This window comes from Phodopus roborovskii, unplaced genomic scaffold (genome assembly GCF_943737965.1).
Source record: "Phodopus roborovskii unplaced genomic scaffold, PHOROB, whole genome shotgun sequence".
NCBI classification, from domain to species: Eukaryota; Metazoa; Chordata; class Mammalia; order Rodentia; family Cricetidae; genus Phodopus; species Phodopus roborovskii.
This window is the reverse complement of record NW_026126447.1, coordinates 3,895,708-3,909,411: the sequence shown is the minus strand read 5'-3', so window position 1 is coordinate 3,909,411 and position 13,704 is coordinate 3,895,708.

Sequence of the window (13,704 nt, the reverse complement as noted above, 5' to 3'; positions counted from 1 at the left end):
GCCCCATTCTATTACTTCAAAATTTGTGTTTTCTTCTTTCAGGCTCCTGGAACATGGTGGGTAGAATGTCTCAGCCCACATACAGTAACAGGATGTGGATTTTGATAAATTTTGCTGGTGTTTGTTCCAATTGTGAGTGTCCATATTGGTAGATGTGTATAACTGAAACAGCATTGGTGAAAAGGAGCCTGTGTTTTGTATGTCAATGCATGTCTTAACCAAAAACACTTCTTCTGAAACCAAACAGCCACCGACTCCAATTTTATGCACAGATTTTCTGCATGTACTCTCTCTCTCTCCCTCCCTCTCTCTCTCTCTCTCTCTCTCTCTCTCTCTCTCTCTCACACACACACACACACACACACACACACACACACAGACACACTTTTAGAAAATTCTCTATTTCTTGTTTTGTTCTAGTCAATAATGCCAATTAGTACTATTTAATACAGCTTCTTCTATAAAGGCAAGGGGAAAGAAGAAGGAAATACAAAAATATTGAATACTTATTGAACAATTTATTCATATCTTGATATTCTATTTAGTCTTCAGCCATCTACATGAGGGAACTAAGGCTCACATTTTTGTTAGTAGCTAATGCTATAAGGCTAACACATGTTTCCAACCCTTGGATGCCTTAATGATGCTCATGTCTTTTATTCTGAAGATATTTAGCAATGCCTGTTAGCTAAGAATTGCTACAGATTCTGAGTATGTAAAGGTTGTGTAAAAATGCATCCAGAAATGATGCAATTTACACCAATGAAAATGTATCTGTAACACAAGGAGTCTAAACATCAGACATTAGCTAATAAAAAGATGGCATATAGAAAAGATAAATTTCATAACAGATCATTTAAAATAGCTGTGTGTAAGAAGTGTTGTGTTGGTATGTATATGTATATATGAGCAGATTGCTGTTTGTGCTATACCCCCCCCCCCAGGTAATGGGAAAGAGCAGAAGCAAATGCAATCAGAAAGACGTGTTTAGCAAAAAATGATTCCTTAAAGTTTGTTGAAAATAGAAAAAAAATCAAGAAAAGCAAGGAAGAAAATGAAACTATTTCTGTACACATTTTTATAGTGTCACAGAGATAGACATACCCGTCCAAAGCTAGCAACTGTTGTACAAAATGCACTTAAGGAAGCCCAGCAAAGCAGACTGCATGACTACTGTGGTAATCTGTGGTGTGATGCCAAGGACAGAGCATTCAAATCCTGGCCTGTTGTTAAAAGTAAAACAATAGAGGCAGCAAATGTGTACTTCTCTTGTTTGCTTTGTCTCTGTGTTTGAAAGACTGCACATAGAGTGTGAATTACATAATGTTATTACATAAGCACTGTCTTATGATTGAGTATTCATTATGAATTTGAACAAAAGGCATATCTCAATATTTTCTGTTGCTCTGTACGTCAACCCTGTAGAACTTGTGGTTTATGAAAATTGTAAACAACACCCATATTTTGTCCAACCTCCTTCCTGAAACTGTGCTGTTGGCCAACTGAGTTTACAGAGAAATAAAACTAGTTTGCGTTGAAACCACTAATAGGAAGTTTGTTTTCTCTACTCATGTTTCCCACAGGGGTTGTAAACTTGCTTGCTTAGCACTGTTCCTGCCTATAAGTTATACAAGTCTCCCAGGACCTCTGATCAAGAAAGCTTCTCAACTTCTCTTCTGTTTGCTAATTGATAATATACTATTTTAAAGTAATTTAATGCTTCTTTTTATGCTACTTGAATTAGTTTCAGTGTCAGTTAAAATAAGAACAAAGACTGATGAATATTTGCAGTTGATATAGTACTAAAATGTGACTTTCTCCAAAGCGATGGCAAAAATTTAACCTCTGACTTCAAGATTCTATTATAAACCAATCAGATTGTTTGATCATGAAGAAGCACACACACACAGAGAGAGACAGAGAGACAGAGAGAGACAGAGAGATACACACACAGAGAGAGACAGAGAGAACTGACATATGAAAGAACTGAATATTCAGAGGGGTCCTAGCATTACTATGCCAATGATGATGTTCTGGCTGTGACATACCACTAGAGTTTCATAGCACATCACCATTGTCAGCAAGAAGGTAGAAGAATCCTTGAGATATTAGTGTTATAGTCACTCCTTGAATATTTCTTTCCTATACATATTTTTTTTGAGAAAGGGGTCCATAGAGAAGAGGTGGGAAGCAGAGAGACAGAGGTAGGGATGATTACTGCGCCTTCTTTGAGTGGAGAAGTTGTGAGGTTTGGTGTCAGTATGATCTGACATGAAGAAAGGCCAGAGGCAATTCTTTCTGTTAAAACTCATGCCTCTTTTTGTGCACTAAGACATTAGCAAACATCCATTTTTCTCACCACACACTTTTTGACTTTGAGGAAAGAAAAGCAAATAATAAAAACACAAGAAATATTTTTTAAAAATAAGTATTTTTTATCACATGTTCAAGTTTAGTACATCCACTGTGGGAGAAGGGCCTAAAGTCAGGAGAAATCTGTAAATGCTAGATAGGCATAGGCTGTCTTTAGAAAACAGAGGATGAGTTTTTCTGACATTAAAGCAGGAATCTTCACTAAGCTTTAATAGCATGTCAACTTTAGTTAAATTTCAAAGATCCAGAACAAAATATAACCCAAGGCAGAGAACACAGCACAGAAGTACAGCACATTTAAGCAGAGGAGTTTCTAAAACCTACATATTTGTTTCACCTATTTCTGGGATTGCAATAATTATTTAAGGGACTTACTGACTAGTTCTTTAATTATCTTCAACATATGTAATAATAAATTGGTTCTTTATTAACTCTATTTTACTCAGAGGAAATTGAGACTTGAGGTGATTATATGACTGCCACTTGCTTCAGTCTCTAAGAACAGCAAATGAAAACTAAAGGAAGAAATGCACCCTTGAACATTGTCTTAGCTAAGTTACTATGGGAAACACCATGACCTAAAGCAATTTAGGTAGTAAACATGCTATTTCACCATGCACCTTTCAGTCCATAAAGAAAGGAATTCAGGACAGGAACTCAAGGCAGAGACACAGAGACAGAACTGAAAAAGAGAATATGCAGAGATGCTGTGTTCTTGCTTACTCTCTAAAAATGCTTCCTTAAACATACCAGGACTACTTGCAAAGGGGTAGCAGTGTCTACAGTGGGCTGGACTTCCCATATGGATTGACTAATTAAGAACAAGCTCTACAGACTGGTGTAGTGTCCAATTTGATGATTTTTTTTTCTCCACTCAGAGCCACTCTTTCTTTAGGACATCCCCCCACACTTGTGTTGATAAAAAACTAACAGCACGATCATGATTCATTGTGACTACAACCAAGTGTTTTTTTCCATAACTATCAGAGCAAGCATTTTATACTGAATGATACCACTTTTAAACAGGAGAGAAAAAAAGCAAAGCTATGTTCCAGGAGAAAAATGGGAAGAATTTATTTTTCTCAAATTTGCAAATGGAATTGCAATCATTTGCATGAAGCTTTTATTTAGGTCACATTCGAAGAATGTTAAAGTAACAGAAGTTTAATTTTCAGTAATTGCTAAACTTTAAGTTTGTTGAAAACTAAAGATTATACTACAGCAAATAAGCTTATCCTTTTCTAAAATATTAACATTCCTCAGACATACAATATAATTCCTAAAATATTATTACCTAGTTTACAGTTTGAATGAACTTATAGTGCTGGGGAAAATGTGATTCTCTTAATTGATACTAAAGTGTTCAGAACAAAACAAAAATTAAATATATTAAGTTCTGGATGGATTTGAAGCTGATAGGCAATATCTACCACTCTAACTACATAAGTTAAGGAAAATGATGCTAATTTACAAGAGTAATAAACTTCTTGGATAGAGAATATGTCCCCGGGACTCTGAAAAGACCACCAGGTTAAAAGGTTTTGTTTTCTTTTGCACTCATAGTGTCTTGGCAGATGATCTTCCCCCATCCCTTTATCTATTCCTGTATATACTTTCTACACTAAGAATTAGGTCTCTGTCCCTGTTCACAGGAATGGAAAAAAAAAAAACTATTAACTATAAGAGTGACCATGCTGACTTCCTCTGATCTTTGTTATATAGCAGATAAAAAAGATCTACTATGAGGCAAGAAAAATGGGCTACTTTGCAAAGAAATAGAAACTTACTGCTATGGATAAAATCCACAAAGAAATGGAAATGTGCTATCTATTCCTGGGGATACAGAGCTACTAAAGAAAATAAAGAAAACAACATTAAATATGTGTTCTTATGTTCCCTTGTTTTTCACCCTAAGGCTTCAAATCCACAGATTATATTCCTAAATGTAAAGAAAAAGACAAAGACATAAAGAAAAGTCACTAGAAATCACTGGGAGAGAAAGCAAAGAATTTTAAACAACCAAACAAATATCAGAGGAAAGATATAGATGGAAATATGATTAAAATCAAGTTTTTTTTTTCACCAAAAGTTTTATTTTTTTATTTAAATTGGAAAATATCTTTTTTTACATATCAATCACAGTAGCCACTTCTTCCCATCCTTTCCCCCATCAAATCCTCTTTCTGCTCCCAAGGGAGAGTGAGACTTTCCATGGAGGATCTTCAAAGTCTATCACATCATTTGGAGAAATGCCTAGGCCCTCCCCAGTGTGTCTAGCCAAAGAGAGTATCCCTCTGCTGGGACTGGGATTCCAAAGTCCATTCATACATTAGGGATAAATACTGATCCAGTACCAGAGGCTCCATAGACTTCCCAGGCCTCCTAACTGACACCCATAGCTTGTTCCTATGCTGGTTTTACAGCTGTCAGCCTGGTGTCCATGAGATCCCTCTTGTTCAGGTCAGCTGTTCCTGTGAATTTCCCCAGCCTGGTTTTGACCCCTTTTCTCATTACTCTTCCCTCTATGCAATTGGATTCCAGGAATTTGGTTCAGTGCTTAGCTGTAAAAGTGTCTGCTTTCTCTTTCATCCACTACTTGATGAAGGCTCTAGGATGATGGCATATCAGATAGTTAACAATTTATTTTTGTTCTAGAGACTTCAGGTATGCTGTTAATCTCTAGGCTTCAGGCCAAAAATAAAGTTTTTAAAAGTGGTATTTGTAGGCACACCTGCACAAAGTCTCCAGGACAAAAGTTGAATTTTTAAAACTAGTACTTGTGTGTGTGTGTGTGTGTGTGTGTGTGTGTGTGTGTGTGTTTGTGTATGTGTATGTGTATGTGAGTTTGTGATACACATGTATGAAGACTCCATATAGGCAAGGAGAGGATATAAGGCATTCTGAGACTGAAGGTTTAGGCATCTATGAGCCACCCAACATGTATGCTGGTAAATCAATTCAGATAGTCTGGAAGTACTCATAACAGCTGAGCCATCTCTCCAGCCCCCGAGGATAGCAAGGAAAGTGTTCATACTACATGCTAATGTGGAAGAAGAAATATTACTAAGCATTAAAAATACATAATGGCATCTTCAACTACTTAAGAAAATAGAGATCACCCATTTTATTGTTAATGACTGTTTTTTTATACTTATCCATGTAAGATATCTTATGACCAATAAATAGGAAAATTTGATATATTCAATCTTAGTTAGAAATATAAAGTGAATAACTAAGAAAAAAAGTCAAACATACATGCTGGTAATATGTAAATATGATTAAAATATCCATGCACTGTTATTGGGATAATCCATTACACTAGTCACTTTGCATCAGTGATGGTGTCTACTAAGGCCAAATATGTATCTGAGTGTATGACTCACATATAACTCAGCAACTAGATAGATATGTGTTTGTGATAACATATCTACCTATACATTATCTTAAAATGTTCACCCAGTTGTTATTCATCAGCCCCAAATAAAAAACTATTCATACTCATAGCATCAAAATTAATAAGTTAATACAGACATATAATGAAAAGTGAGAATAAAAGTTCTATCATTTTAAATAAAAGAGAATGACTTCTCTGTAGAAAACAGAGCAGCTGAATTAAATTGGAAACAAACAGGTTCATATTTGAAGTCTTAGTTTATATAAAATGTTATAAAATGAGAGTAAATAACAGTAAGAAATTTAAGCACATGTGTCTGTTTTTAGAATTCAGGACTGCAGTTTCTCTGTATAGTGAGGTGGCAGTAAGAAGACAAAAGATAGGTTGAAAGGTAATATGCAATTTTGTGTTTCTTAGCTCATACATAGAGAAGGTTGCCTAACTTTAAAAATCTGTTTTGGTAATTCATGGAATTGTGTACTCAGGACTCCTAAATATCTCTTAGTAAGTATTGTATTTTAAATTAAGTGTTTTCTTAGGATATTTTAGAATTTTTCCTATTTAATCAGTTACTCATACATCTATCCATCCATCAATCCATACATCTACCCATATATCCATCTATTCATCAATCAATCCATCCATTGATGAACTCTTGAGATAGCCTGTCCTGTGTGGATTGTGTTGCTATGCAAATGAGTCCTTGAAGTAATACATCTTTATGTATTTGTTTACAAGACCCTTTCTCTAATCTATATTTTAAGTTATCATTTTTATAACCTTGCCTCTTCATTGTATGCCTCACACCCCTAAATCTACTTTCTACAATATATATTAAGTGATTTCTCTATTATTTGGTCTTTCCTATGTCTCCTGGCAAACAAGATTTAGCTTTATATCCTACATAATAAAAAACTTAAAGCAAATGATGACTTAGCTGTGATTAATGTAATTATTATAAGGTGTCAATGAACATATTTGTTTTTCTTCATTCATAGTAATCATGAAAATTGGGTTATCTTGAGAGTTGAAATACTCTGCCACATTTAACAGATCAGAATCCGAGGGCAGGTAAAGGCATTTCATTTACTTAAGATGACAAAGCAAGTTAACAGAAGAATTCCAGTCAAAGTTGAGCTGGACCTGCATGAGGAGTTCATGCTGACGTCCTAATTTTATCTATTAGATACTTTGTGGTGTTCTTAAGGTTCCTGACTCAACACTTCATTCTACTAAAATTCTGTGTTTTCTCCATCCTACCCTAATTGTCATGCTGATTGGTTTCTGCTCTTCCTATTTGTTAGTTCAGTCCACTTCTCCATGGCCAATGGCTAGTCACCTTGTTTTTTCTTCTGAAACTCTTTCTATTGTTATACCCACCTTTAGAAAAATATGTTTTAAAAACCTCACAAAAGTCCCAAATTGCTCTTTCTGACAATAGTTTACAGGTTGCAGTCTGACACCTAGCTGTATTAGGCCTTGATCATATGTCATAAACCTCTTCTAGACACACATGCTTAATTGGCCCTGCACATTTGTTATCTACCTCTTTCAAATTCACCTTATTTGTATAATTTGTTCCATTTTATTTCTTCTTCTCAGTGTCCATATTTTTATTGTTTTAAGACCCACTGAAACCAGATTATTATACAGTTTAGAAGCAAAGTAACTCAAAAGTGTTACAATTTATGAATGTTCATTCCCTGTTAGTATTAATAATGACAAAGAACATTCACTTGGGTTCACCACACTTTTTCTTAGGTTTTTGGTTGCAAGCCTATTCTTTAAGAGCTGTGTCCTCTCTATATTCTGTGTTGTCTAATTCAGAGATTTGATGTAACAGCTGAAAAGCAGAAATATTTCTCCTGAATTCACAAGACATGGGAGCTTAACACATCCCTGAACATTTTCTCTGAGGACAGAAGGGAAAGTCTATATTATTTAGCCAAATAATGAAGAGATTTTTAATTGGAGGAGACATAAGGATCCCAACAAACGAGAGAAATTTATCATTGAAGTATATAGAATAGTGCATTGGAAACAAAAAAGGATTTGAATCCCCAGTACTTAACCTATTATGGGATATTTTTAATTGAGAAATTCATACATGTATATTTTTATACATAAAGATGAAATGTACCTTCACGTGTAACCCCCTTCAATTTCTACCCATTTTCCTTACTTTTCTCCAACTTCCTCTGCTGCCTGTATTTGCATGAATGTTGGACCATCTACTGCAGATTTGCAACTTCTCAACATGCACAAAAGAATAGACATTGCTCAACTCAACATTGCTCTGTCTCACATACCCTTCACTTTACCAAAATTGAATGATGGCAGAAGAGCCTGTGGAAAGATGGTAAGTCAGAAGTAGTGGACATCTGCAGTGAAATGTTAATTCAGGACATTTTGAAGAATTATTTTCTATTCTAAACTACTAGTCAATAGGTAATTGCACAGAATGGTAAGAAGGATATACCCTAGATAAATGAAGGAGATGAATTTTAATGGGCTTTTATACGAAAACTATGACAGAAAGGAATCTTTCTAAATTTTTATTCATACAGGGATGTGTTAAGCTCCCATGTCTTGTGAATTCAGTTTAATTGGCCACTGTATAAACAATGTATACACTGTGTATGAACAGGTTGGTATTGGTCATAATTTCTAAGTCTCATTCCTATTATATGGGAGAAGATGGAAATCATAGTATTTATTTTGCACAAGGTCGAAAATAATAAACAGTTTAGTAAAAGCATTGGAAACCAATTACAGTGTATTTGTCTGATTAAAGAATTATTCTAAAGAGAAAGAGCAATGTTCTAGTTACAAAAGCCTAAAGCAGGCTGAGTGACAACAGGCATGATATCACAGCGAATTTCAAACACAATTCCATGATCCCTCATCTCTAGGATCACTTCTTCCTCTGAGTGTATGAGACCTCACTTAATTGTCTGCATTGCAAGCTAGTCATTCTGGCTTAAGCTATAAACACAAGCTCTCCTATTAATTTCAAATGATGCATTTCTATCTCTGGCTATGAATAAAACAGATCAATGCCACCCACATGTTTTATTGGGCCTCTAGTGAAATATATCTGTAGGGAGACAGAGAGCAGGATGGAGTTGACATGCAGATGAGATTTGTAAGTGAGGACATATTGATTATTTCCATCTCAGCTCAGGCAGTAATTCCACCCAGTGCCGCTTCCCCTGTTTGAACTCATTATTTATGCCATAAAATCACTATCTCAATGATAATAACAGGCTTCATTTACAAGCTAGAACATAAAGCATCAGCGCTTAAGATTTCAGCAGGTAAAGAAAGAGGGAGAGAGAAATTTACCAAGTCCTAGAGAGATACAAAACTGCCAAGACTTATCTTATAGCTTTTATTTCTGCAACAGGCAAAGAATGAGAACTGGTGTTAGATTGCCAGATTCTTCATACATAATTCCAGACTTGAGCAAGTGTTGGATTGATGGAGCCCTCAGAACTTTCTCCAGATTTTACAGACTTTATGAGCTTATGAGTTTAATATGTATATATTTGATACCAGGTTTTAATGTGCATTCAGGACTGACTTGGAAGCTCTAAGGTAGACTGGCATGCCCTATAATGCATAACCCTTCCCTTTTCAGCTCCTAGGTGTTGAGATTTCCTGTTCACCTCTATTCCCATCTTTCTGACTCTGAATTTTACTATCACATTACTTCCTCTGTTCAACATGTTTGATACAATTGGAATGTGCTGTCTCAATTACCTACCCATATGTCTACTGAAATAGAATCACTTCTTGGCCTAATTAATTCTTCAAGGTAAAGTTTAAATGATATATTCAGTGTCTGGCATAACTTATGCATCTAATTTTGTTATAAAAACTTTGAAAGATTCCTATTTGTTTATTTTAATACATTTTGCTTATTTATTTATCCATTTGTGTCTTGGGAGGGGGGAAGCTACTATGATGTTGGCTTGGAAATCAGAGAATTACTTAAAGAATCAGTTCCCTTCATCAAACATGTGGGTTCCAGAGATCAAACTGAGGCATTAGGTTTGGAAGCAAGCACCTTTACCTGCTGAGTCCTCTCAATGGCCCTAAAGTCCCCCTGGTAAACCAAGAGAGATAATACCATTGACATAAACAATTAATGGATCTTGAAATCCTTGTTTTAATTTTCTGTTCTATTTGAGAGTAAAGATGGTCTCTTAGTTGATACAACAACATCAGCACTGTTATGAAAATATTTAAACCTTAGACAGAAGTCAAAACTGCAATGCAATCAATAAATTTAATGCAAAATCACAATGCAGTAAAGTAGACTAAACATATATAGTTGGACTCTTCAGTGAGGGAATAAATAATAACAAGAGTGAAAAATAGTTTCACTGGATAGAAGGCTACTTAGCTAGATATGAAAATTGCTAAGATTCTTTTGTATTTTCACATTAAATTGTTTAGGACCAAAGTAATATGTTTATTGGGGACATTAATGACAAGAAAGCTCTGTTAGGAAATAAAAGAAAATGAAGACCCAGCCATCACCTGATATAATGATAGCTGTTTCTAATGTTACAATGCTTATTGTAGATTGTTTCCTATTTTAAATTTAATTATAAAATATATACATAATTTACACAGATATGTACTTTATACCTACAAGTGTTCACCTAGAGATATGTCATGAACCTCATTTTATTGTCATTGTACATTTTTTTATGACTAAAATATTTGCATTGTATGGAAATTCCATGTCTTATATTGCAAATTTCCTAACTGACACAGCATTAACAATGGTAGTTTAAGTACAAAATTATCCTAACAAGCCCGCTAAAATGTAACTATGTACCCATACCCATGATGATTTCTTTAGAATAAATTCCTAAAGCTGGAATAATCAATCTCACTGTTTTTTGGTTTTGGTTTTCTACTTTTTTTTATTATTTTTTTTTTTATTTTACATATCGATCACAGTTCCCTCTCGCTCCCTCCGTTCCTCTCTTCCTCTTACCCTCTGCCCCCTACATTCACCCTGATCACCCTCCCCTCCCGTCTCCCCACCCACATCCCACATGCAGGGCTATGCGATCCAGGTGGGGTCATGTACATCTATCAAATCATTTGAAGTAGGGACTAGGACTTCTCTCCTGTCTCTAGGTTAAGGGAGTATCCTTCATGGGGGATGGGTCCACAAGGTCCTTTTGTGCACTAGGAATAATTCCTGGTTCCACTGTCTGAGGTCTCTTAGATTCCTCAGTCCTTCTATCTGAGACCCATATTCATGGGGTCTGAGTCAGTCCCATTGTATTTTTTTTTTTTTTGTAATTGTGGAGAGATATAACAATGTGTATTTGAGAAATGTCTATTTTATGATTAGTTTTAATTGGTTGTTATGCTAATATATGGAACACTCAGACTTCGTGACTGGGTGTTTTTTAGACACAAAAGTGAAAAGGAGTGTTGTTGAAATTGAGAAAAATAAAAATTTATAAGCTTCTTTTTTGAAAAAATTAGCACCAATTACATGCAAATATTTTAAATTGTTTTTATTGTATTATCATTAATAAAATACTTTAGGAACATCACAAAAACAAATCTGAATTTGTAAGATTATTGAGGGAGAGAAAGAGTTGCTTCATCATCTGGTCTGATTCTATCCATAAATCTAATCATTTCATAGAAGTTGGTTCATCATTCCAAAGGAATTTAGTAATTCAATTATAATCAGTGAAATAATGTCATATAACAAAACATGAGCACATAAGGATTTCAATTTGAGAATTGTATTTAATAATACTTGGAGTTTTCCTGTTTTGTACATATGTGGAGTGATCAATGTGTTGTGGGGAGGAATACCTATGACTCATTCATGCTCTGAAATTTCTATCTTTCATAGAGAGAGGAAATGAAAGAGCAACAATAGTCTTCCTTTCTTTCCTCTTGCATATGGCAAGTCCTTTGAATGGCATGATATTTAAGACTGAAAGACTTAGGCAATCTTTCCCATGCATGTATATCTAAGTTTTAGGCTCTTCCCAAGCTGTCATCCCAATGAAGTATACATATATATTGTCCTGAAAGAGCAGTTTCTGGCTTATAGTAGACAAAAGCTTTGCGTGGCTCCTCTAGGAACCTAACTAACTGTCCTCCAGGCAGTACTTATGCTGTCTATAAGTGTCCTTATTGATATTTGGAAGTGTATTTGCTCACTACATATACCTTTCCCTTTTCTTCAGTTGGTGTTGAATTTAGAAAGGGAGATGGTATGCTGTTTTAGGTGCTTTCTCAAATAGTCTAGTGCATACTAGGTGGGTAATATAAATAGCAGTGGTCTGTTCAATATACATATGTACATATATGCTTACATGTATATATTTATGTGTGTAATATAACTATTGTCTGTTACACACAAAGTTTAAAATGCAGTCACAAAAATGTGAGTACATAAGAAATATATGGAGTAAAACTGACCTCTTTGAGAAGTTCTTTTAGTTTCACAAGATTTTAGTCTTCTAAATGCTTAAGTCACAATTGGTTCTCTAAACCACTCCAACACACACTATTCTAAAGTCCTGATTTTTTTTTTTTATGACAAATGACAAACAACCACCTACTAAGCTTAATTTGCATTTTCTTAATTGCAAGTTAAAAGTACTTTATTTCATGTTTATTGGCCATTTGTATAATTCTTTTATCAGAATGATTATTCAAATATTTCTCCATTTTTTATATTAGGTCATTTTTCTTTTATTGATTTTCAAAAGTTCCCTGAATATTAATAAAGCATAAGGGTATGAAAAATTTTTCCATTTATTACTAATCTTTTGATTATTTTTAAGTTTTTTGTCTTTTTGTTAAGTAGAGTATGGAAAATGTCCAATTATCTTCAAGACATATTTACATATATACAATTATTGCCAATCAAATGATCCTTAAGTAAAATATCACTTAAGATAAGAAAAAACTTAGAAACAAACACAATCAGTAAATTATGAAGACTTTGATAAATGAGCAAGACTGTTTTAAAGAAACATAAATGAGAAAGAAAAGTATATGATATTCTATTAAAAATGTTATTGTTAGGAAAAGCAGAGTGTGACTGGAAATTATGAAGGATAATATCCAAAGGCTTACAGAGCAAAAGAACTAAGGAGTTATACGTTTATTTTATCTTTAAAAATGTACAATATTAAAGAGATATGAAGAGAGTGGGTAGTCTTATCTTGTTCAAGCAGTAAAACAACAAAAGAGGATCAAGGAGATACAAAGTGGAAAGGAAAATAACTTAGATGATTTGCAAATGATACAGTAGTTTACATAAGTGACTTGACAAACTCTACCAGGGAACTCCTACAGTTGATAAACACCTCCAGCAAAGTGGCAGGATGCAAGATTAACCAAAAAAAAAAAAAAAAAAAAAAAAATCAGTAGACCTACTATATATAGATGATAATGGGGCTGAAAAGAAGTCAGAGAAACATCACCTTTTACAATAGCCAAAAACAACATAAAATATCTTGGAGTAACACTAATCAAAAAAGTGAAAGACCTATACAATAAAAAGTTTGAAAAAGGAAATTAAAGAAGATATCAGAAAATGGAAAGATCTCCCATGGTTTTGGTTAGGTAAGATCAATATAGTAAAAATGGCAATCTTGTCAAAAGCAATCTACAGATTCAATGCAATCCCCATCAAAATTCTAGTACAATTATTCACAGACCTTGAAAGACAATACTGAACTTTATATGGAAAACCAAAAGACCCAGCATAACAAAAACAACCCTATACAATTAAGGAACTAGAGGCATCACCATCTCTTACTTCAGTTCTATTATAGAGCTATAATTCCAAAAACAGCTTGATAATGGCACAAATGGAATTGAATTGAAAACACTAATTTTAATCCACATATCTATGAATACCTGATTTTTGAAAG